The sequence below is a fragment of the Telopea speciosissima genome, chromosome 1 (genome assembly GCF_018873765.1).
Source record: "Telopea speciosissima isolate NSW1024214 ecotype Mountain lineage chromosome 1, Tspe_v1, whole genome shotgun sequence".
In the NCBI taxonomy this organism is placed as follows: Eukaryota; Viridiplantae; Streptophyta; class Magnoliopsida; order Proteales; family Proteaceae; genus Telopea; species Telopea speciosissima.
In genome coordinates this window covers 79,816,582-79,841,107 of record NC_057916.1, presented here as the reverse complement: position 1 = coordinate 79,841,107, position 24,526 = coordinate 79,816,582, and the positions used below count along the sequence as shown (strand labels likewise).

Below are 24,526 nucleotides of genomic sequence, written 5' to 3'. Positions count from 1 at the left end.
AGACAGAACAACGATATTGGGGAAAGAAAAGAGGACCACAGAGAGTGTGTGTGTTTGCAGGGGAGAGAATTCCAGACTGAACAGATAGAGAGAGGGGGAAAGAGGAACACACAGTCAGAGAATGTCACACAAAGAGAGAGACAAGGGGCGGGAAAGAGGGAAGAGTGTATTTCAGAAAGAGTGACTGGTAGCAGCGCTACCGTCATTTTCGTTAAATGTGAGATTAAACTCAATGGATTAATCTTAGCTGTTGATTTCTTATTAATGCAATCTTAACCGTTGGTGGTATTTGTAGTTATTATCCTAAGATGATTGGTACCACCTCCTATATCCAGTTATAAAAAGTACTTTCTTCTTCCCCCAAAAAAATTCAACCTTCGTTTTGCTTTCGCCAGAAGGTTTCTTCGTGTAGTGGTGTAGTCAGTAAATTGAAATCCCTATATGGAGATGGTGGTTGCAGAGTTCTTCCCCCTTTGGCGAAAGTTTTCTTTAAGCAGCGAGAAGACCCAAAATCCTGGTTATTCAGAGGTGGTGGTTGCAGATTTATTCAGAATAAAAAGTCATTGGTAGATTCAATTTTGGTTTCAATAGAAATTTTGAATTTTGAAAGAAAAAACAATTGGGCATTTTTCCCCTTCCCATACTTCATCCAAGTTTGAATCAGAAAGTATGCTTTTGAACCCATTCCCAAATTTTGGATTAAGAACCAACGCTTTGTTTTGCTGGTACTCAGACACCAAATTGAGCATTACCTTTCTTACAAGTACCCGACCTGCTTCCCAATTGAAGGAGAAAAAAATATCCATTAATATAATACACTGATGACTGTACATTGACTGCAAAGAGATGCTTCCCTCCACCAAAATTAGAAAAAAAAAATTCTAGAAAAGACATACCGATTGAATTCATCTAAATCATGACCAAGCATGAAAAACAAGTCACTACCAGTGAGCTCAAAATCAAGAGAGATGGGAGTGCTGTAACCCCGTAAAAGAGATGGACTTGGACATTCCAAAACATCAGAGAGTACAAATTCTTCTTCCTTCTGTTTATTAACAAAATACAAGATCACCTAACACCACAAGAAAAATCATTCAAGGGATTAATGAAAATCAGCAGTGGTTTCGTAATCCGACATTGATTTAATAACAATTCACGAGCATATTTGAGATAGTTGAATAAAAAGGGTCTTAGTGGATTCGAACCACCATCCCCTTAGAACATGTTTGAGACATGCTCATGGTCCAAGTGTTCTACCAATTTGAGCTAAGGACCTAACAAGTAAAGTTTGAAATTTACAAGTAATCATGGTAGAACCCAAACAACATTGGTGTGGAAACCTCTGATGTCGGTAAAGGAGAAACCTAGATTCAAGTACAACTCGGAGCAAAAAATAATATTTTATTCATCAAAGCTCTGTCCCCACTCGGCTTGGCTCATGCTCATGTGTAAAAAGCAACCTGGACCAACCTTGGACATGTGGAAAGAGATATACTACTCTTCAAGGAACCCTGTCCTTATAGTCCCCATTTCCATATATTAACCTCCCATCATTTTCTTTCACTTCCAGTGTGGGTCTAAAGTTGCCATACATAGAGAGTTATAAATAAAAAAGGCAACTTCCAACACAAACAATCTAGTGGAGGGAGACACCAAAAAACAAATTAAAAAAAGAAAGGCATTTTGAAACTCCAAATTAAATACATTTTACAACATAACTTTTCCTACATTTTGAATGCTAACAACGACCACATGACAGATGAGATGGGCCCAAGCTTGCAGACATGCAAACTTCTAGGTCCCCTACTCACATGTCAAGTTTAAATCATATTGGAGTTTTTCATATGAGTAGTTATCTATGTAACAATGGAAGGTTATGTTTCCAAAATCACAAGATAAATATGAGTCATCTTTTTTTTTCTTTTTTTTTTTTTTAAATTTTTTTTTATGGTTTTTTAATCTAAACTATCTATTTCCACTCAAAGTTGGGAGAGTGCACAATAATGTCTAGAGTACTGGTACACATGCATGGACATAAACATAATGTGTGCCAATACAAAATAGCGCATTTGATTAAATTAGACTCTGAAATGTGACATGTTAATCTCGATCATGTCTTCTCTATCCAATGGTTTGAATTGAAATACCATTTGACCACGTGGAAGAATAGATAGCTTGTGACATCTAGAAAAGGAAAATCTTATTGTAACCAAAATGGTGAATTAGGAAGTTGTAACCTATAATATCAGTAATGCTTGACACGTAAGGTTCGCCAAAGTGAAACTTATGGGGCAAGCCAAATTGTATTGGATGAGTGTGGAGCATCATATTTAGAGAATGAGGCAAGAACCTATACTTTAACGGGCTGAAATGAAAGAAAATATCTCCCAATATCCTATAGTGATCGGATGTTGGACCAAATGATTACTCTTTTGAAGGGCAGTATATGAGCGAGTTTGATGAATTAATGGTCCGTTGTGACATGAAGAAGGACCCAAATGACTCTTTCTCGATTTCATATTGGTCTTTTTTTATTTTTTATGAAAGTGTAATCACACAAGCCACACACCAATCCCAAAAGGTTAATCGACTTTTAGGACTGTGGAATGGCGGATATACACAACACACAACTGATGTGGCACTAAACCCACACACCCCTTCTTAATCCTTAAATAAGAAAGGAGATGATTCCACCCTGTGGATTCAGTTGAGTAGGCATTCTAGTTGCATCGGAATTAAAACAAAACATTAGACAACCATTCACTAGGAAATATGGTTCCCAATTTGTAGAGTTTTCTTCAAAGAAATTTACCGATAGTGAGTGGGAACCTGAGTTTGTCCATTTTGCCCCTAATGCGTCCAGAGGAAGCAATCCTTCCCATTTCACATCTAAAGATTCGAAAAGGAAAGGATCTGTTATAGAGAGTTCTAAAAGGGCAGTAACTCGCAATGTTTGTGGCACTAGGCATTATGCCTATCAATGCCCAACTCGCAATCTTTGCACGAGATCTGATGAAAGTGAAGAAGTAAATCCTGTCATTTCACATAAATACTTTATCAAATAACTTTCAAATGTTTTTGAAAATCCATTTTTATCCCTAAATTAAGCAGTTTTTAGGAATAAGACAATAGACAATTAATCACAAAAAGGGGATAATTATAAGAAAATTACAACTTCTTAATTCACCACTTTCGTGACAAGAAGTTGCATCCTTTAGATACACTTTCTCCTCTATGCCTCTATTGGTTTGAAAGAACCCTCTTCCAAAGTACAGTGACTCAAGAGAGGGGAAAGGGAGAATGGATGATGATAAGGGCACAATAGAGAATAGAAACTAGGGTGTCAAAAAAACCCGATCAGCCCGAACCAGCCCTGAGTCCGAACATAGCGGGGCTTAGGTTGAAGCCTCCACCTTGGCAGGACCAATCCAACCCTGTATTATATAATATATACATATATATATATATATATATACTAGTAAGAATACATGTGCAAATGCACGTGTAACCGTACGTGGATTCTAAGTAGAGATATTAGAGAGTGAAACTAACGAAATCAGAATTTACTCAATAATATATGCCCTTGTATAGTTACATTGTAAACAGTGATAGAGAGATAGTGAGATATATATATATATATATATAGATAGATAGATAGATAGATATGAGATATATATATATATAGATAGATAGTAGATAGATAGATAGATATAGTTTTAGATATACTTCTTCTCCCATTTTTTTTTCAATTTTGAAACCATGAATTTTAATTAAAAACAAACATAAAAATGATTATTTTTAAATTTAAATAATAATAAATATTATTAATTAAAAATAATTATTGATACTAAGGATACCTAAGATTTAGAAATTATAAAAAAGAATGACCTATAGATTAAGAATAGAAAATTGAAATTTTAGATAAGAATGAAGGATAAAAGTGGTTATTGAAAGATTTGCTTTAAATAATAATAAATATTATTAATATTAATATTAATTAAAAATAGTAATTAATACTAAGGGTATCTAAGATTATAAAATTATAAGAAAGAATGACATAAAGATTAAGATTTGAATAATGGAATTTTAGATAAGAATGAAGGGTAGAATAGAGAACTGAAAGATTTGTTACTAATTAAAAACAATAATTAATACTAAGGGTACCTAAGATTATGAAATTATAAAAAGAAATGACCTATAGACTAAGAATAGAAAATTGAAATTTTAGATAAGAATGAAGGTAGAATAGGTAGCTGAAAGATTTGCCACAACGTGTTTTTATATAATAGTATGATATATATATATATAGCGAGATAGATAAATAGATAGATAGATAGATAGGGTTCTTCTATTGTAATTAAGTGGTCACGGTTTTCGAGGTTGAAAATAACTCTCTACCAAAAACGCTTTTTTTTTGTTGGGCTTGGTTAGGTTAAGGCTCATAGGGATGGACTAGGGTTTAGGGTAAACCTGTCCAGTCCGCCCCGTTGACACCCAGAGGTTTGGATCTGGAGCCATGCAACGCCGCGGTCGAACAGTTTTTCTTTTTATTTTTTGGTCGATGAACCGCGGAAGAACAGTGTGAGGTCTTACTGTTATTTTTCCCGGGAAAGGGAAACCCTCGCTAACTTCTCCCGGGAAACGTAATAGTTAGTCCCGTATTTTCCGAAACGAGTTGATAAACGGTCATGTTTTTCATATTGTGTTCTCTCTGACTCCTGGAAGGTCTTTGACTATCGGAGTAGAGTCCTCAACAAAGAAAAGAATGGAGAGGAAGGAGCAACCGTGAGAGAGCTTATCTGCGAATTAGGTTGCTTGCGCTTCCTTACTTCACATTTCCCTCCTCCGCTTTGTCTCCTTTAGTTCGGTTTTGGGTATCTAAGAAAAGAATTGAGCAATGGGGGATCCTGCAACTCCTCCAATCGAGAACCGATCAGGGACGGGGGTACCCCCTTCTTCGTCCTCCACCTCTTCCTCACCGTTGAACCTTCCTCCCAACATGTCATTGCGAAGCGCTTTGTCTCTGGAAACGCCTTGTTCTTCTTCTAAGAGCCACATTGATCGGTTGGTTGGTGCTGGGTATCATCCTTCTCCTTCTAGAACCATCTACAGTGACCGTTTCATCCCCAGCAGATCTGCTTCCAGTTTCGCTCTCTTCGATATCTCTCCGTCGGAGGGGCGTGATGATGGGTCTGGTACTTATGCCACTCTTCTGAGGACAGTTCTCTTTGGCCCTTATTCTGGGGTTGCTTCGCCCATCACTCCGGAGAATCAAGCAGGCTTCTCTGGCCGACATTCTCCATTGAGTCCTCCCAATAGGAATATTTTTAGATATAAGACTGAAACCCGTCGCTCACTCTACTCTCTCTCCCCCTTTGGCTTCGATGACACGTCGCCCGGGGTTATTCCTAGCCCGGCCAAGACTCCCCGAAAGGTTCCGTGGTCCCCTTACAAGGTAAGTTTGCTATTCAATTCGAAATTTTGTTTGTATTCTTGTATTTTCGTTTCAGGTTCGATTGAGGGTCATTTTTGTGTTCGTATAGGTACTGGATGCACCTGCATTACAAGATGATTTTTATCTCAATCTTGTGGATTGGTCTTCGCATAATGTGTTGGCTGTGGGTTTGGGTAACTCTGTTTATCTGTGGAATGCTTGTAGTAGCAAGGTAAGGCCGGAGTTTGTTTTCCCCCTTATCATATTGCAGTTTCATTGTAAATGACTTTCTTGTTATTATTAACTGATTGGGTGTTGATACATGCTTTCTTGGATACTTCAAGCTTTTAATTTGCTGCTGTTGTATTTGTGGACTCTGTTGTTTGCATTCCTGAATTCTTTCTTTTTTGTTTTTGAGATTAATCGTATCCACCTTGGCATGCTACATGCAGGTGACAAGTTGTGCGACTTAGGAGTGGATGATAGTGTTTGTTCCGTGGGATGGGCACAGCGTGGCACGCACCTGGCTGTCGGAACTGATAATGGAAAGCTTCAGGTAGGATATCTTGGCAATCTTACATCATATTTGTTTGAAAGAGGAATCAGGCACTTGAGATTTTGATTATTTTTACTGGTTACTTTCGCAATTCACTAACAAACTAAGTTATGGATGTCCCTCGTGTCTATGTATCTGAATGGAACTTATGATTACGCTTCTAAGCTCTAATCAAACCTACCAAACACTTGGACACAACTTAAATTAAATTATTCCAATCTAGCTTCCAACTCTTTATACCTGTGGCAGGGCATACTGCTAACTAGAGGCCATATTGCTCATGATCTTTGGTCTTGTCAATTTCTTATCAATCTAAAGTAAAGTTTTACTATGAAAAATCAAACAGAAGAAACAATATGTAAAGTACACAAGATTTGGGTAAACTAAAAGCATAGTAGCCAGAAGGGGAAGAGACTTATCTAGGATTAACGCCTACGTCTGATTCCTTCCTTTGTTAATGATTAAATTTGGTTATAGTAGTGATGTAGGACAAGTTTGGGAAACCACATCTTTCATCACAATCAGTCCTATTCCAGCCAAACAAGTATGATTTATTGGGGTTTACAGGCTGTTGTAGTTGGAAGAAATATGATAATTAAGTAGGGATAGTTTGCTGTAGGTATACAGTTTGAAAGAGAGGAGTGGATAGAAGAATAAGAAGAAGGTAGAGAAGAAAGAAGAATATCATCTTGGCTTCACACCATCTTGAATTGCATAGAATCACTCATGCTTTCATTCCTTCCTTGCTTTCTTGCTTATCTTCCCTCTTCAAATACAGTCTTTTTAAACCCCAAAAAAGAAAAAATAACCTAATAACTACTTTTCCAGCAATAACTACTCCCTAATAACTACATTTCCAGCAATAACTCCCTAATAACTCCCTTACAACATTAAAACACAACAATTCTGCCCCCAAATAAAAATACAACAAAATAATAAAATGAACTACACATAATGCTGGTCATTTATCCATAATGAAGTGACATGTGGCTGCATAAATCCTTGAGTGATGTCCTCATCAAGTGAAGTGCATGTAAAGTTGTGGCAGAAGTAACTGCAACAATATCAAATATTTTTATCAACACATGTGATTTGCCATGGACTTGGGTCCTTTGCTGAAGCCCATTTACTCAATTAAATTTAAATTTAGCTACTTGGGGTTGGCTACATGAATTTAGTTCCGACTCTCCATTCTTAATGTAAGACTAGAACCAGAATAGGTCTAATCCCAGGCAGGATCAAATAAAAAACCCTCCAGTGAACAAGAAAGAGAACAATGGGATCTCAAATTGGTAACTACAAATGAACAAGAGAAGTAAATAATAGATTCCTTCAAATCAGTAACCTGTTGAAGCTGCAAATAGAGTTGAATGAACCTTGTAGATGTAGGATGAAATCCCCAAATAGAAGAATACGATCAGAACAGAGAGAAAAGTAGATCAATCAGCCTGCTAGGGTTTTGAAACCCTAGATTTCTCCCAAAATCGATGGTGGGGTTGTTCCTGCTGGATTGGCTGATGATGATGGATCTTGGCAGCAATGATATGATGATGTAATTCCAGCAACTTGAAGAACTCTTGAGATCGATTGGGCAGCTTTAGGGTTTGTAGTGTAGAACCGATGGAAGGGGATGGGAGAAGGGAATTTGCGTCTCACCCTAGGTTTCTCACCTATCCTATCTCAGGATTTTCACAAAGGTTCAATGATGCAGATTCATTGCCTTGGACTGACCCAAACCCATTTGGATATCCAAACGGAGAAGAACCAGGTCCAGTTTGGGTCTTTGGCTGGTAGGATTTTTATTTATATTTTTTTCTATTTTGGGATTAACATGCAATATTTTATTTTGATAGCTTAAATAGGAGATAGCTACTAGGATTTATTTTCCTAATTAATTTGAGTTTCCAAACTGGAGTAGGTTTCCTTTTCATGTTGGGTTTCTTTTTATGTATGTACATGTAACCGCGCAAGTAGAATTCAGATTTGAAAGATGAATTGAGTTTGTGTTTGTTAAGAGCCTGCGTGGCTGGTTTTGTGCAATCTTCTTCTTCTCCCCCCTCCTTTCTTCTCATGCATTCTTCTCTCCCCTGCAACTCTGATATTCTTCTCCTCCTAACCGGCCCTCCACTAGTTTTGTATCAGAGCCGAAGGATCCCTTCCCCATCAATTTCTCTCTTCCCTTTTGTTCTTTTTGACATTACAGCCCGTCCCATCCCATCGTTGTACATCACCACAGCAATCCCTCCCCCAACTCCTCCCGACTCCAACAAGCAACCCCATTTTCGTTTTCAGGACTCTATGAACCACCCCACTTTAACCTCGAGCCAAAATAAAAAAAAACCCTTCTGTTGAGAACAGAGAAGTCGAACCAACACCCAAGCCCATCCCTGCGATTTCCATAAACAAATCCCCAAACCCAGTGCCTTAGACCCCACCTCCTACTGGTAAAACCTTCCCGTGATTCCTAGAGACAAACTCGCAAACCCTCCTCCTCTCGCCTTACGGTTCTGCCAATAAAAAAAAAAAAAAGAAGCATGAAGATAGTGAGAGGCAGAGAACCAGAAGAAAAAAAAAGAAGAAGAAGAAGAAGAGAGAGAAGTGGAGAGAACGGGAGACAGGAAAATATCTCTCTCTCTCTCTCTCTATATATATATATATATATATATATAACACATACCTGGTCTCAAGCTCCTGCCGCGAGTCATCCTCCTTACGTGAAATCCCAGCTGATCCACTTACCCTCTGGAGTAATCAGCTCCCTCCCTCGCATCGCAGCATCTTCCTTCTGGTTTCCTCTCTGGTTCCACAGAGAAGAAGACTCCAAGTGAAGGCGGTAACCCTCTTTTCCCCCTTTCTCGTGTATGTCCCTTATCAATACTCTTTCTTTTTCTCTTACCAATTTTACCCCTCCCTAACCCTCTTATTCTGTTTTATCCTTTTATTTTAGTTAGTTCCAAGTTTGTCCCTCCTCCCTCCCTTACGCCTTTATTATCTTGTGTCTTATTTCTTTCCTGGTGTAACCCCCTCTCTCACTTATTTGTCAGTTACTTTTTATTTTTTTCTTTCCAGAATTGCCCCTCCCTTCTATTCGTATTCTACTTTGTCTTTCTTTTTATTCGTTTCCAAGTTTATCCCTCCACACCCATCGTTGTATCACCCTTTCTTTTCTTCTCTTTAGTTTGCAGTCCAATAAATTACAATCCTGCATTCACCCAAAAAAAATTACAATCCTGCCATTGTTATCATTAATCTACTACAACATCATGGAGGTTAATCGATATGATTTACTCCTTTCGATTAGTGATTTTGGGTTCTGTAAATTGCAGACGGAACTTTCTAATTTGACAACAGGTTTTTGGGACCTTGCCAATATTAACAACAACTTCTATGATAAGATGTCAACCATGATACAATCTTCAGATGGCGGATCAGATGTGGAAGAAAATATGGACAACGAAAGCGACAATCAAACTGACATACACAGTCCGATCGAGATTGAAGTTGAAGAATTGATTGACGGTCTGATTTCAGTTGTGAAATTCCACACTCAGATTCCCATCAAAGAGACGTTGTTTGCTAACAACCATTAGAATGTTGTGACGGATGATCATGAGATGTGCTGGATCATCGCCTTATCAAAGCCGATATTTGTGGATGCCGATCGAATGGTGCTGATTCTCTCATTTTACAAAACTTGTGGATGAGTTTTTCTCAACATCGGAGTAATTAATGCAGATTCACTGCTGTGGACCGACCCAAACCCATCTGGGTATCCAGATGGAGAAGAACCGGGTCCAGTTTGGGTCTTTGGCTAGTAGGATTTTTAGGATTTTTATTTATATTTATTTCTATTTCGGGATTAACATACAATATTTTATTTTGATAGCTTTAGTAGGAGATAGCTACTAGGATTTATTTTCCTAATTAATTTGAGTTTCCAAACTAGAGTAGGTTTCCTTTTCTTGTTGGGTTTCTTTTTATTTTAGTACATGTAACCGCTCAAGTAGAATTCAGATTTGAAAGATGAATTGAGTTTGTGTTTGTGAAGAGCCTGCGTGGCTGGTTTTGTGCGATCTTCTTCTTCTTCTCCCTCCCCCCCCCCCCTCCTTTCTTTTCACTCTTCTCTCACCTGCAACTCTGATATTCTTCTCCTCCTAACCGGCCCTCCATCACTCAAGTCAATATTTCATTAATCAAATTCGTGTACAATGCTGGCTTCTCTTATGAATTTATATAGAAAACTCAAAAATAGACTTAGACACTAAAAAAGAAAGGCCTAACCCTATCCTTAACTAATAAGGTAACCTAAATTGACTAGGAAATTGAAATAATAAAGGAAATAGACTCAAAACAGGACTCTAACTAAAATAATGAAGTAAATTCCATTTTCCTACTTTCTACCCATATTTTAGGCTCATTTAATTGGCCAATTACAATGTAAACCCATGGGATCAAAATTCCAACACCTACATAACCCAACCCAAAGCTTATTTTCAATAAAATAAGGCCTTTAGGTGATTTATCTGCATCAATTCTACTTGAAATCTTTCTAATCATTCATGAGATGTCTTATTACAACTATTAAACTTGGAATGTTTGACTAAAGTTAGGAATATTTCATTCTAGTATCTACCTTAGGATTTGATAGTGTTTGGATTGGAACTCTAGAATGACCTGCTGCTTCCTATTTCTGAAAGAGACCACTCATTCAGAATACTGCTTATAGCTAGTACTTTCCATCATATTGATAATTTTACCTATCACGTTTCGCAGCTTCTTTCATGCATTGTGGTCTTAGTGATCTATATACTTCCATATCTCATATCTTTGTTTCATTTGTGTTATAATTTTCTGCACAAAACTTGTCCTCTCCAAATACCATCAGATGATAAAATCCTAAGATGAGTTTCCCGGTGTTTGTTAAGTTTAACGTGATTGAACTTGGAACTTTTGATATTGCAAGTTGGAAAAGTGAGTAATCTGGTTTCACAATCACAAAGAAAGGTAATGGTTTTAACACTTGGGTTTGGACAGCTACCACAAGCGTGGCACCTTTCGAAATAATTGGTTAGGATGAACACATCATGTCAGAGCCCTTTGCTTTGCCCGGAAATATCAATATCCTTCAATTCACAGAAAATCAATGATTTTAGAGCTTCTTTATTGAGTATCTTTTTTTTTTTTTTCGATAGTTACTCAAGTCTGATTGGAGGGCAAGGATCCATGTAGCCGACCCCATTAGTTGGGACAAGGCTGAGTTGTTGTTGTTTATAATTACCAAAGTCTAGTTCTTATTATTGGGTCAGCTGGCTAAAACATGGTTGAGGGACTCCATGTTTGTGGATCTACTAGCTCTAGCCTGATCTGATAAATATTCTGTTTAGCCCCTTTCAAGCCCCCACATGTGAGCTAAAGTCATTATTCTTTGAAAAAAAGAAAAGAGAGAAAACCAAATAGGTTGGTACTTTAAGGATTTTAAATTCCCAAAAGATGGTCTTACATGTTTGTCATAATTCCTTGAGGCAGCAATCATATTGGGTGAACCTTTTCGCTTTCATCTTGAAAGGGAGGAGCTTCCAGAGGGCTTGCCAAGTTGTTCTAACTCTAGATCTGATGGTTCTGACAGGGTTTTGTAATATTTAATAGCGATTGAGACAACCCACTTCCTTAGCTTTAAGGATTTTGGCTGCTGGGTAATCTGGTTCGCCCCCCCCCGGCGAATATTACTTGGGACCCAGGCTGGCCCCTGAGATTTTATTAAGATAGGAAAAAAAGAATACAAGGGTGGGACATAACTCGCCTTACCCCAACCCAACAGCACAAAAGCTCACTCAAGGACTGACAACCAAGTCCCACCCACAATCAAATTACAATCTAAACACTGAAAGACCAGTTTTATCTTCATGCAAAATAGACCAGCTGCTGGGTAATCTGTTGTCTATGATATAGTGATAGAACCAACTGATTTGAAAGGTGTGTTTACTGCCATGCTTAATTATAGAGACTGTTTCGATCACCTTTGTTAGGCTGAGTGGGTACGGGGTATCGATGTAGGATAGGTTGGAGAATTGCACCTACACGTGTGATGGCTGTCATTAATGGGAATTATATAAAACGCATGCTGGGAAGAACCGATGTACTACTGAAAATTGATTGGTTTGATAGCAACAGAGATATTAGTAGAAGAGCAGTCTACAGTTCAATTCTAGACATCAAATACCACAGTAATTCAAAATGACTAGATTAAGATTTAAAGAAGAGACTGATCCTTATCTTGTCCAGCTGGTGGCTGTGGTTGGAGTTCCCTTATGCAATATAGATACTGAATAAAATAAAGAAAACAAACTCCTAAAAACTATCCCATGATTTGGCGGCTTGGTGTGAACCTGATCTTGAGAAATGGGTCTGGTTCTCTGTTTCAAGGTTAAACCAGACCAATCCAAACCGCAAGAACTTCTTTTCTATTTTTTTTTTTCTTCTGGAATTCTGCATCAGTTTCAAACTGTGAACCAAACCAACTCAACCCGCAGGAACTTCTTTTTCTGTTTCTTCTTATTCGTCTGGAATTCTGCGTCAGTTGCTGACTTGCTGCTGCAAACTTGTGTTCAAAAGTTCAAAATCTGGTTTCATGTAACATCTAACTGCTTGCCTATTTTCTTGGGCGCCCCCCCCCCCCTCTCACCCCAATACGCACAAATTTCATCTGAAAGATATATTTCTTTCAGTAAGCTAGTTCTTATGCGATCTCAACAGATCACTGTTATTATGAGAAAAGTGTTTTTATGGTTTATAGGATCTAAATATCTATAAAGTTCCAATCTTCTCTCGCTGTCCTTTGCTGGAGTCAGTGGAACCTGTTGGGATCTTTATGAAGTTAATCTTGAGAATGAACAATCTGTATTTATTTCTTTAATTAAATTCTGTTTATGAAAATCCTGGCAATTGAAGATTTTGCACCGTGTCAATTACGTCCTATTTGCCAAAACCATCCCCGAACAATCAGTTGATATTCTTGTATAGAGAGTACTGAAAGAGATAAGATTGCCTTCCTTACTGTCATTAGGGTTTTGAAAACATACCAATTCTGTCCATATGGACGTACATCTTTTAGCATTACTTTACGTTGAAAAAACATTCTACTTTTAAAGTTCAAACATCTTCTAATCTCTTTATCCTTGAATTTTGTTTCCAATTGATTCCCAAGCTTATTAGATTGCTTTACATTTCGGAATGATTAAGAGATACCTCTTGGTTCTCAAGCAGGTCCTATTCTTGCTCATGATTATTAAAGATTATCTCATTTGTTCATTCTTGAGAGGGTGGGCCTTGGTGCAATGGTAAGGTTGCTCCATTGTGACCAAGTGGCCACGAGTTCGAGCCCGGAAACAGCCTCTCTGCGAAAGCACAGGGGTAAGGCTGTGTACATTATGACCCTCCCCAGACCCCGCAGTGGCGGGAGCCTCGTGCACTAGGTGCGTCCTTGTCATTTGTTTATGCTTAATAATTGAAGTATCCAATGTTACTTTTCCTTTTTATTGGATGTATTGCAAATTATCAAATGATAAATTGCTTTTAAATTTCCTTTGTGCGGATTTGGGATGCATCTCACTGTAGGAAGATAAGGACTATGGAGGGCCATCGAATGCGAGTTGGGGCTCTTGCATGGAGTTCATCCCTGTTGTCTTCAGGCAGCCGGGACAAGATTATTCTTCAATGTGATGTACGTGCTCAGGACGATTTTGTTAATAAGCTCATTGGGCACAAGTCAGAGGTTAGAATACGAAGCATCTTGGAGCATCGTGTTTGTAACTTATTTTTTTCATTTGTAATGTTTAAACTCCATCAACGAAAGCTTTTGTTTGAATCCTGAATGCATTTATATCTTTTCTAAAATGGCTGTAATTTTGGTCTCCTTTATTTAAAATTGATGTCCTGCATCCTTCCATCTCTAATGATCCCTTATTTTGGATAATATTTCATCTATTTATTGAATGTTATTGCTGATTTTGTTAATCAACAAATAAAATGGCTTTGATCTAGGTTTGTGGACTGAAGTGGTCATATGATAACCGTGAGCTAGCCTCTGGTGGAAATGATAATAGAGTGAGTGATTTTGGTTTTAGTCTCCTCTCTCCCCCCCCTACACACCCCCCCCCACCCCCCAAAAAAAAGAAAAAAAAAAGAAAGAAAGAACTAAAGGGAAACAAAAATTGCTAGATGCTTTGTAGGCATCGATTAATGTCTTATATTCCAGGGACAATGGATACTTTAATCTTAAAATTTCTTTCCTCTTTGCAGCTTTTTGTTTGGAACCAACATTCAACCCAACCTGTATTAAAGTACTGTGAGCACACTGCAGCTGTAAAAGCAATTGCATGGTCCCCACATATTCATGGACTTTTAGCCTCTGGTGGAGGCACAGCAGACCGATGCATACGTTTCTGGAATACAACCACTAACTCGCACTTGAGTTGCATGGACACTGGCAGTCAGGTTATATTTTTGCCCTTATTGTACCTTTTCTGTATTATAAGGAGATATCCATCTGGTACTTGTTTCTGTATTTGCAATAATATATTAATGTGTATAGCACTTAAATATTCAAAATGAGGGTTCGACAACATCAATTCTCATTTAGTTGGTGACATGGACATGATTCAATATATAGATTGGTGCCAGACAACTAGACCAGTACTGATGTAGACCCAAGCCTCCTCGAATTGAAGAAGCCACCCTAAACCTAGGGTTATAGTAGGAGCCTTGGTATAGCCTATACTTAGTTTTATTTTCTGTTTTGTAATTGAACCGGCTCAAATTGGTTGCATCCAATTGGTTCAATTTGGTCCAATTTAAGTGAAGTGTTCCTATTGGCTAGTAGGATCTTATATCCTATTGGTTACTTAGGAATCTCAGCTATTTAAAGTGTTTTAAGTTGTTAGGGTAAATAGGTCTTTTTGTTTTAAGTTGTTTGTTAGACTCACACTCCTTCCACGATTTTGGCAGAGAGAAGGAATTTAAATTGTAATAGGATTTGGCCCTTAGGCCCTTATTATTAATAGAAAACGTGGGAGGCTCCCCCACATAATTTTTTAGTTTTAAAAATACAATTTCGTTGCTGCTTTGCTACTTTTTGCTGCTGCTGCCATTGCTCCCTTGGGTGAGTGTTGCCTTGTGGATCTCAAGGTGCTAGGGTGAGTGGACTCTCACGACTCCTTGCGTGTGGATCTTCAAGCTGCTGCTGCTGCCTTTGAAGGAGATCAAACCAGTAAGTAATTTTAGTTTCCTGCATATATCCTTCCCCTCTTCATCCTCAATCAAGCTTCTTCAAGCTGCTGCTGCTGCTGCTTTTGAAGGAGATCAAACCAGTAAGTAATTTTAGTTTCCTGCATATATCCTTCCCCTCTTCATCCTCTAACCTAATCCATCCTTTCCCATCGACCCAATCAGATCACTACAGCCAGCCTTCCACCCCCTCCATTAAACCTGCAACTATTCCTTTGAATTTTAGCTTGATCCCCAAGCATTCACCTTCCAACCATCAGATCTGTGCCAAACTTCCAGCAAACATCCCTCCCTTTCCCTCCTACACTCGATCCCAATTTGAGTCCCATCTGACCATCTAAACCCTAGTTTTCAGCCTAGATCCTTAAACCTAAAACCCGAAACCCTAACCCTAATTCTGCAGATTTTTCAAACTTAACCAAATCCAATTATTCTTATCCCATAATAACCCCCTAGACCTGCATATTAAACCCATATAAGACCCATTCCCAAATTCCCATCCTAAACCCTAGAATTAACCTAAAACCTAATGCTATCCATTTGAACCAGCAACCCTTTTGCTATTGATCCTGTTATCTGGCTCCTGGTAGGTCTCCTACCTATCTAGGACTACATTAAGTACCATATTAATTTCCCTGCGACTAACCTGGGAAGAATACTACTAATCTTTTCAAAAAATTCTGAATAATGGTTAAATGATATCTACAACGTAAGTTACTTTTACTCTGAATCTTGATTACTTGCACCATAGTTGTCAAGGTGTTGCCTAGGCGTCCAGGCGCCTTGGTCATTTAGTTGGTGTCGCCTTGAATTTGGACCCTCTCCAACGCCTTGGGTCGCCGAGACGCCGTGACAACTATGACTTGCACTATGGTTTCAAATCTCTGGTCAAAGAAAGAAAATTACATGTAGAGGTTGACTGCACTGTTGATGATGACACAACAACAGAATTTGTGTTGGACAGGTTTGGGAAACCTAGAAAATTATCCTAACTGAAATATAGAAGGATGGGAAGTAATGTAATACTGAATTTGAGTAATCAAAACTACCAAAATCAGACCTTTTCTCAGAGAATAAAATCCAAATTAGGAGAATAACTAATAGCAGCAAATCAGATGGTCAGATCAGAATAGAACTCAGGTTGAGTTCTGTTCCATGGGGGAAGCCTTTGCTAAATCTCTGATCAATCCGATGGACAGATCTGAGTTTATGAACTAGTCTTTGTTGCACTAGGAAAGGGGTATTTCAGTCAAATCTCAAATCTGTTTATCAAATTGAAAACAGAATAATAAAATCTGATATATAACAGAATTATGCAGCAATAATCTTCCAACAGAATAATCAAATTGAATCAGTACTCAGAATTGCCGAAATCCAGAATCTGGGAATAAAGGGCAGAATTTGAATAATGAAATTATCTCCAGATCAGAAGGTCAAAGTTAGGTCAAACTCATATTGAGTTCATCATTAGGGTTTCTGAACATATGGTCAGAATATTGAAGGAATCTAAACTCTGGATTGCTTAATCTCAAAAAACATTTAGCATGTAATCTTCTAAAAACAAAGGTTCTAGTTGCAGGAAAATAGAAGAATACTTACTTGTTAATGGATGAAGAAGATGATGGAATAATATGAACAAGAGAAAATAACACCCGGGCTTCACACCGCAAGGTGGTTCGATTGGATCAAATAACAATCTACCTTGATCGCACACAAGGGATCTTCAATGGAGAAGAAGAGCTGCAAAACAAAACTTCATTTATCAAATTTGTGTACAATGTTTGCCCCCCTTACTAACTTATAAACGACTCAAAAATTGACTCAAACACAGAGGGAAAGGCCTAATCCAATCCTTAAATAATAAGGTTATCTAAACTGACTAGGAAAGTGAAATAATAAAGGAAACAGACTCAAAACTGGGCTGGACTGATAGAATCCTAATCCAGCTTAACTAAAACACTTAATGACAATTAAAATAAGGGAATAAAGGTACTAACATAACCATCCCGTATGCCTAGCCTATACCTTTATTATAGGCCCATTAAAGTGGTCCATTACAAAGAAAATCCATTGGATCAAAGTCCCAACACCTACATAACCCAACCCAAGGCTTATTTCTAATAAAATTAGGCTATTTAGATGATTTATCTGCCTCAGGAAGAGTATCCAACTCATATATCTCAGTAAACATGTAGAAATTCTTAACAAGTATAGCCATAAATAAAGAAATAAACAAATCATTTGTTCAGAATTTCATGCTGGGTATCATATATCTCAGCAAACATGTAGAAATTCTTAGCAAGTATAACCATAAATAAAAAATAAAAAAAAAACAAAGCGTATGTGCAGAATTTCATGCTGGTTATGCACATAGTTCGAAATTTCGTCTCATCTCGCCAATTCGGGCTGGTCGAAATTACCGATATATCATGAAATTTTGAACCATGGTTATGCAAAGGAAAATTTAATAACAGAAACGTGATAGATGAATGATGCAGATAAGTCACATAAAGAGCTTATTTTATTGGAAATAAGCCTTGGGTTGGGTTATGTAGGTGTTATACCCGTACCCCGGGATATAATTAAATATTATTTCTTCTCGTGACGTGTAGATACCGCTGCCATGTATGCTGGTAACCTGTTCTCCATGATGGTCAAACCTAGTTACAAAATCGTTGACCACAGTACGGGTTTGCCTGTGGAGGAAAGATTCCTCAACCGCCAGTGGGGAAAGTTTGTTAACGGCGACTTCGTTGACTATCCTCCAAGTACCAGCCCGGGAAGCGAGGAGTTTAGGAGAGAGCATCCTGGACCGTCGCCTCAGTTGGATACTTCGTTCAGTGATGAGCTTGGCATTGCCGTGGCGAAGCTATTCGGGGTCATGGGTGATAAACCATGACAGGGGAAAAGTAAGTTCTAGCCCTCAAGTTTTATTATTTATTCTTTTCTTGGTGACCTCGAAGTGCGGGTCAAGGCCTGAACCGCTCGAGCTATTTCATGTGAGAAGGGAACATTTTAATTTCGGGTCCCACTTACCTTTGGGAAGTACATTGAGGACTTATACCCATCTCATATGAACCCATCTTAAAGTGGGCTTTTCCCTAATTAAAGTTTGTGGGTAGGCCCATTTAACTTGTATGGTCCATTTCACTAAAGGCCCATTTAGCCCTATTGACCCAAAGATGGGTTATTCCATTCACTTACCCATATAGAATAAATGGGTCAACCCATTTAGCTCTTGACCCATTTGGCTTAAGAGACCCAAGACCCACTGTCTATAAATAAGCCAAAGGGGGAGAAAGCATTCAATTTTCAATTACTTCTCCCATCTAACCTAAATCGTGGAGGAGAGAAAGAGGAGTGAAAGAGGAGGAGGAAGGTGGAGAAGCTTGGTGGAAGGTTGAGACCCCATCTCTTGGAGCCATAAATCGTGGAGCTCTCTCATCTTGGGGGTAGGTAAGCCATTGAAGCTTCTTCCTTCTTCTATTTTGGGTTTTAAAAGGGGTTGGGAAATGGGAGAGATTTGACCTAGAGCTCTCTTGGAACCTAAGAAATCGATGGAATCTTAAAGCCTAGGCTATGGTGGAGTTATTTCACTCCATTTTGAGCTCCAATGTTAGTAGTCTCATTCCATTTGAGAGATTTAAGGTTTGGACCCTATTATGCTTTAGGTTAGGTTCTTCTCAATTCCTTCTCTTGAACCTATTGTGATTGAATGGACCTAGAGAGGTCTTAGGACCCTAATGAGCTTAGGATGGAGTTTCCTTGATGTTCCTATGCTTTAAACCACTTGAAAATGGAACCCTTGGAGGGGGATCCTTTGGATTTTGGACGCAGGTGTGAGGATTTACATGTGGTTTCAGACCTGCAAGAAACCACCCTGAAATTACCTCCCTGAGAAGGCTCCTGGAAAGCTAGGATTTATGGGCGGTTTCATTTCCTGAGAAACCACACCTGCAACCGCCCTTGATTGAGACTGTCCTGAGCCCCTGGTTTCCAAGGATTTACCTATGGTTGCAGAATTTGGGCATGAAACCACTCCTGCAACCACTCTGTTTCTGAAACCTTGTACTTAAGTGGTTATGGGAGACCTTTTGGGGATCCTTTCCCTTTGCTCATTTAACCTTATTTTACTCTTTGTTTAGGTTAATATATCCATCTTGTGGCTTATTGCTTGATCAAGGCGACCACTTATAATCTTGGTGCTTGGCATATACATTGTGAGTGGGTTTGGTTGTTTGGGCTTGATATTATTATTGCATTATATATTATGTAATCATTATAATTATTAAGCATGCTTGCGCATATTGCATACTTTTATATATGATTGTTATGATGTTGGTTGGAAATGCTTTACTTTGATTGGGTCTCGGTGCCGGTGCCGGAACCCCGGATACTATATATATTTTTATGAAGTCATTATGTTGAATGTCATGTTGAACTGTATGCGTCGTGCCGTGCTGGTAACCGGGCACTAAACCAGATGAAAAGTTGATGTGCCCGGATTACCTCTCGGGACAATAGGACTTGCATGTAGTATATCTGCGGCTAGGATTTCACACCTTTATGCTACGACCCTTACCAACAGGGGTTTAGGTGTTGGGTAATCAGTACACCGGATTCTGTGGAGGTGGGAGAGCCCAGTCATGGTAGTATTGGTTATCAGGGGTCTGCCACTGAGTGGTCTTGGAGGCTTCGATCGGCGTAGGTCCCAGGTGACAATTGAGGTTTCATTTTGGCGATAAGTTAAGTGACCCACAGTGTTTCCCGAGTTGTCACAGTAGCATATACCATTGACTTAGTTGTTTGTTAGGTGGAAAAATGGACTTAACATGTGCATGCATCATTGGACTATGTGAATTGCGTGTTTGTGCATCCCCATCCCCTCACTGGCTCAGTGGAGCTAACCCCCTCGTGCACACACTTTTTAGATTATGATGCAGGTGACGGATATCTCGCGGGACTTGGAGTTCAGCCCTCGGGATACGATGAGATTGATGAGGAGGAGCCGGAAGCCGTGTTCGAGGAACATGGCGACGGGTGTCCTTGAGATGATTGTGCCTACGGGCCGTGAGGATATTCGGGACTTGGTCCCTTTTTGATTTACTTTTGGGGCTTAGGCCTATGTTGAAAATTTTACTATTATACCCTTTTGATAGTTATTAGATGGTCATTGAAAATGTAACTAACTACTGTATTTATCATCTAGCCTTTGAACATCTTGTAACTATTTGATTCTATACGCTTCCGCAATACTACTGATCTTTGGAATGTAATATTCTTTTTTCCCGCATTCTGATATTATATTGTGTTAATATTGGTTATGACTGTGCGTTGGGACACTGTGTCAGTGATCCGGGCGGTTTAGTAGGATGACACGCGTCGTCCTAGTCACCCTTTATATTATAGTATATTCCTTGTATGGAATAGGGGCGTGACAGTAGGTGTTGGGCCTCTGATCCCATGGGTTTTCTTTGAATGAGCCACTTTAATAGGCCTAAATTATGGGTAGAAAGTAGGAAAATCGGATTACTTCATTAGTTTAGTTGGAGTCCTACTAATGTAGTCCTAGAATAGGTGATAATCCTACTAGGAGCCAATTGGAATCAAGCTTTGGTCAAGCCTGCTGTTTAGGGCTGATTAGGGGCTGTTTAAGGGCAAAATTAGGGTTTAGGATGGGAATTTGGGAATGGGGTTTATAGGGTTTTAATCTGCAGGTTTAGAGGGTCATTATGGTATAAAAATATCTGAATTTGGTTAGGTTTCAAAATTCTGCAGATTTAGGGTTAGGGTTTCGGGTTTTTAAAATTAGGAAAATAGCCAAAACTAGGGTTTACAGTAGGATTCAGGGGTAGGGCTTAAGGTCGAGTGTTAGAGGGACTAGGGGGAAGGTTCGGCTGCAGCAGGGAGGTTTTCTAATGGCTGAATATGTCCCAGCAGAAAATTAGGGTTTTTTAGGGTTTAAAGGATAAGAGGGATTTTAGGGTTTGGCTGGACAGAACGGGCAGCAAGTCTGGTCGAGTGGGGGAGATGGTATGGGAAGGCTGTGCTCTGATTTTGGTGTAAAACAGAGGTAGGATGATGGCTGGATAATGCCTAGATGATCTAGGGTTTTGGAAATTCAAATAGAAAAACAAGAGGGAACGAATGGGGGAGGGGAGGAAACTAAAAACAGAAATTTAAAACTCAACTTACTATAGGATTCCACCGGCAGCAAGTTAAGGGATGAAGGATGAAATCACCTTCGAAGAGAGACCCTCCCAGCCGTCACGGCGTAAGGAGTCGCAGGATTCCACCCACCCTTCCACCTTGATGTACCCACAAGGATGCAAACACTCTTGAAGAGCAAGGAGCAGCAGCAGCGAATCAGCCAGCAGCAGAAAACAGTCTTTTAATTCAAATTTCAATTGTGGGGGAGCCTCCCACGATCTCTTATATTTATAATAAGGCCATAGGCCAATTCCTACTACAAATTAAATACCTCTCCTTCACAAAAACATGGAAGGGAGAGGTTTAAGTCTAACTAATTACTTAAAACAGTGTAATGACTTAATTACCCCTACTAACTTAAAAATAAAAGAATCTAACTTAGAACAATTAACTTAAGTGAAAATTCCATACTAGCCAATAGGATATAAGAACCTATTAGCCAATAGGAACATTTCACTTAAATTAGACCCATTGAACCAATTGGATGCAACCAAATCTAAACCGGTTCAATCTAAAAACATAAAAATAACTAAGTATTGGGCTAATCCCGTATGCAACCTAAATACCCCTAGTTTAGGCTCATTAAAGAGGCCTATTACATAAAAAACCCTTGGGAACAAAAGCCCAACATGGATATAACCCAACCCTAGGCCTATTTCTAAAGAAATAAGCCCTATTTGGTGATCATTCTGCATCACCTACTTTGAGTGTTTCTTTCATTATTTTATTTTCCTAGTTAGTTTATGTTACCTTATTAGTTAAGGATTGGGTTAGGCATTTCCTTTTAGTGTTTGAGACTATTGTTGAGTCTTCTATATAAGTTTGTAAGGGACTACAGCCATGTACACGAATTTGATTAATGAGATATTGGCTTGAGCCTTTTCTTTTATTATGTGAGACTCAAATGGCTGTGAGATGCAATGCTAAATGGTGAGAGGTCGTGGGTGAGAGACTCGAGTCTGAGAGAGACTACCCTATCTTCTTCTTCCCTTCTTTGATTTTTTGTTTTTATTTTTTTTATTTCATTATTCTGAAATTTCCTACAAATTTGAGTACCGATCAAAGTATTTACTGTTGTTGGACCTGCAATTTGCTTTTTTCTTGTGGATTGGGCTCCATTAATTAGTACCTTCCTTTGTTGTCCCATGGGTTAGAAGGCTGTGAATAAGTGCTGAATCACTACCTAACTTCAAAGATTGTGTCTTCAAGGTCTCCTTGTTGTTGGTAGAAGAAAATCCAAGGTATCTGGGGGGCTGAAGTTGAGACAAAAAATTGCAAAATTTGGGACTGATACAAGAACTGGTAAGAAATTTAGCAATAATCAAGTCTAGGTAAGAAGGGAAATTTTGGTTTCTAAGAGACTTGGCTAAGGAGGGTCGAGAGAAATTTGGGATACCACATCTTTCATCACAATCAATCCTATTCCAGCCAAACATGTATGATTTATTGGGGTTTATGGGCTGCTGTATTTGAAAGAATAAATGGAAGGCTCTTAAGAAATGAAAATGGAAGTTGGAAGAAATATGATGGAACAAAAAAACAATGGATTTTGGGGATCGAACATGGATGGTTTATTGTAGGTATAGAGTTTGAAAAAGAGGAGTGGATGGAAGAAGAAAATAAACAAGAAAGAAGAATATCATCTTGGCTTATGTTTTTGAAATCAATCATCAATGGCTTGCACACAGGGGGACTGACTATAATATCCCTGCGGTACATATGTATGCACAACTTAACAAATATGAATTGGTTCTACCAAAAAAACAAAAAAAACAAACAAATATGAATTAGGATACTATGATGTATGTTCAGTAGTTTATATTGTTGAAATCAATCATCAATGTTTTGCACAGACAGAACACATATTCTTTGATTTCTCTCTTCTTCTTTTTACTACCATAATACTCTATACTAATCCCCACTGACACCATGACATAGGTATGCAACCTGGTGTGGTCTAAGAATATCAACGAACTAGTTAGCACCATGGCTACTCTCAAAACCAAATAATTGTGCGGAGATATCCTACCATGTCGAAGGTATTTGACGTAAAAATACTCAAAAACTTAAATGAAGTTGTAGAACTGCCTATGTACCAACTGGTTTCTATTATTTTGTTTGTTACTGTAGTTGGCAACACTTACTGGGCATACATATAGAGTTCTTTATCTTGCGATCTCACCTGATGGTCAGGTACTTAAAATTTCACTCCTTTAATTCATTTTTTCCTTTGATCGGCTGGCTCTGCATTACCATTTCCTTCCCTTTTTTTGTTTCATAAATTTAACAATTGCCTTTGTCATTAGACAATTGTCTCCGGGGCAGGAGATGAAACACTTAGATTCTGGAATGTGTTCCCTCCAAAATCTCAGGCAAGTACTTTTACTGTGTAGAATATGTCATTCAGATCTTAATTATCTTTATGCAAAATTTTTTCTAACAAATGGTCCTACTCTTTCTAGTTCTTTTTCACCATTAAGATACATCAACCACATCTATATGACCTTTATGCATCTATGCTGACGAAACTGTGAATTGCAGAATACTGAGAGTGACATTGGAGCATTTTCTCTTGGAAGAACTCAAATCCGTTGATTTCTGCTGCCATCCAACGTCAAGTTGGCAATGCTATTGGTGCAATCCTAAGGGTAAGGAGATTGCTTTTTGTTCTAGATTCAGCATTCATTATGTAGAGAAACATCGGACTGGATCTGTTTCAACCAACCCATTATACTCGATTAGAGATGGAGGGGATGAAGAAGAGCAACGACAGTGCAATGGAGACTGGTGAACTCTTCTCCAATGGTTCTTGGCAAATTGGAATTTTTTTGTTTGTTCACCCCTTTCAGAGATATTGATGTATAGTAGGTGTCATTGGGAGTCCTCGCTAGCTTCTCCCTTGCATTGTTGTACAATGGATGTAAAAGGGCTACTGGATTGATGGAACATCAAGATGTAATCTGTGATTTTGTAAATAAATTTAATTTGTCCTTTCTAAGCGGTTCCACTATGTTCCAGGGTTGACTGCTTTGATACCACTGATA

At 38.6% G+C, this 24,526-nt stretch overlaps 1 pseudogene; it reads left to right on the top strand.

Moving 5' to 3' along the window:
• The first annotated feature begins 4,812 nt into the window (after positions 1–4,812).
• On the top strand, positions 4,813–24,477 carry LOC122649316 (annotated as a pseudogene).
• Positions 24,478–24,526: the final 49 nt, after the last annotated feature.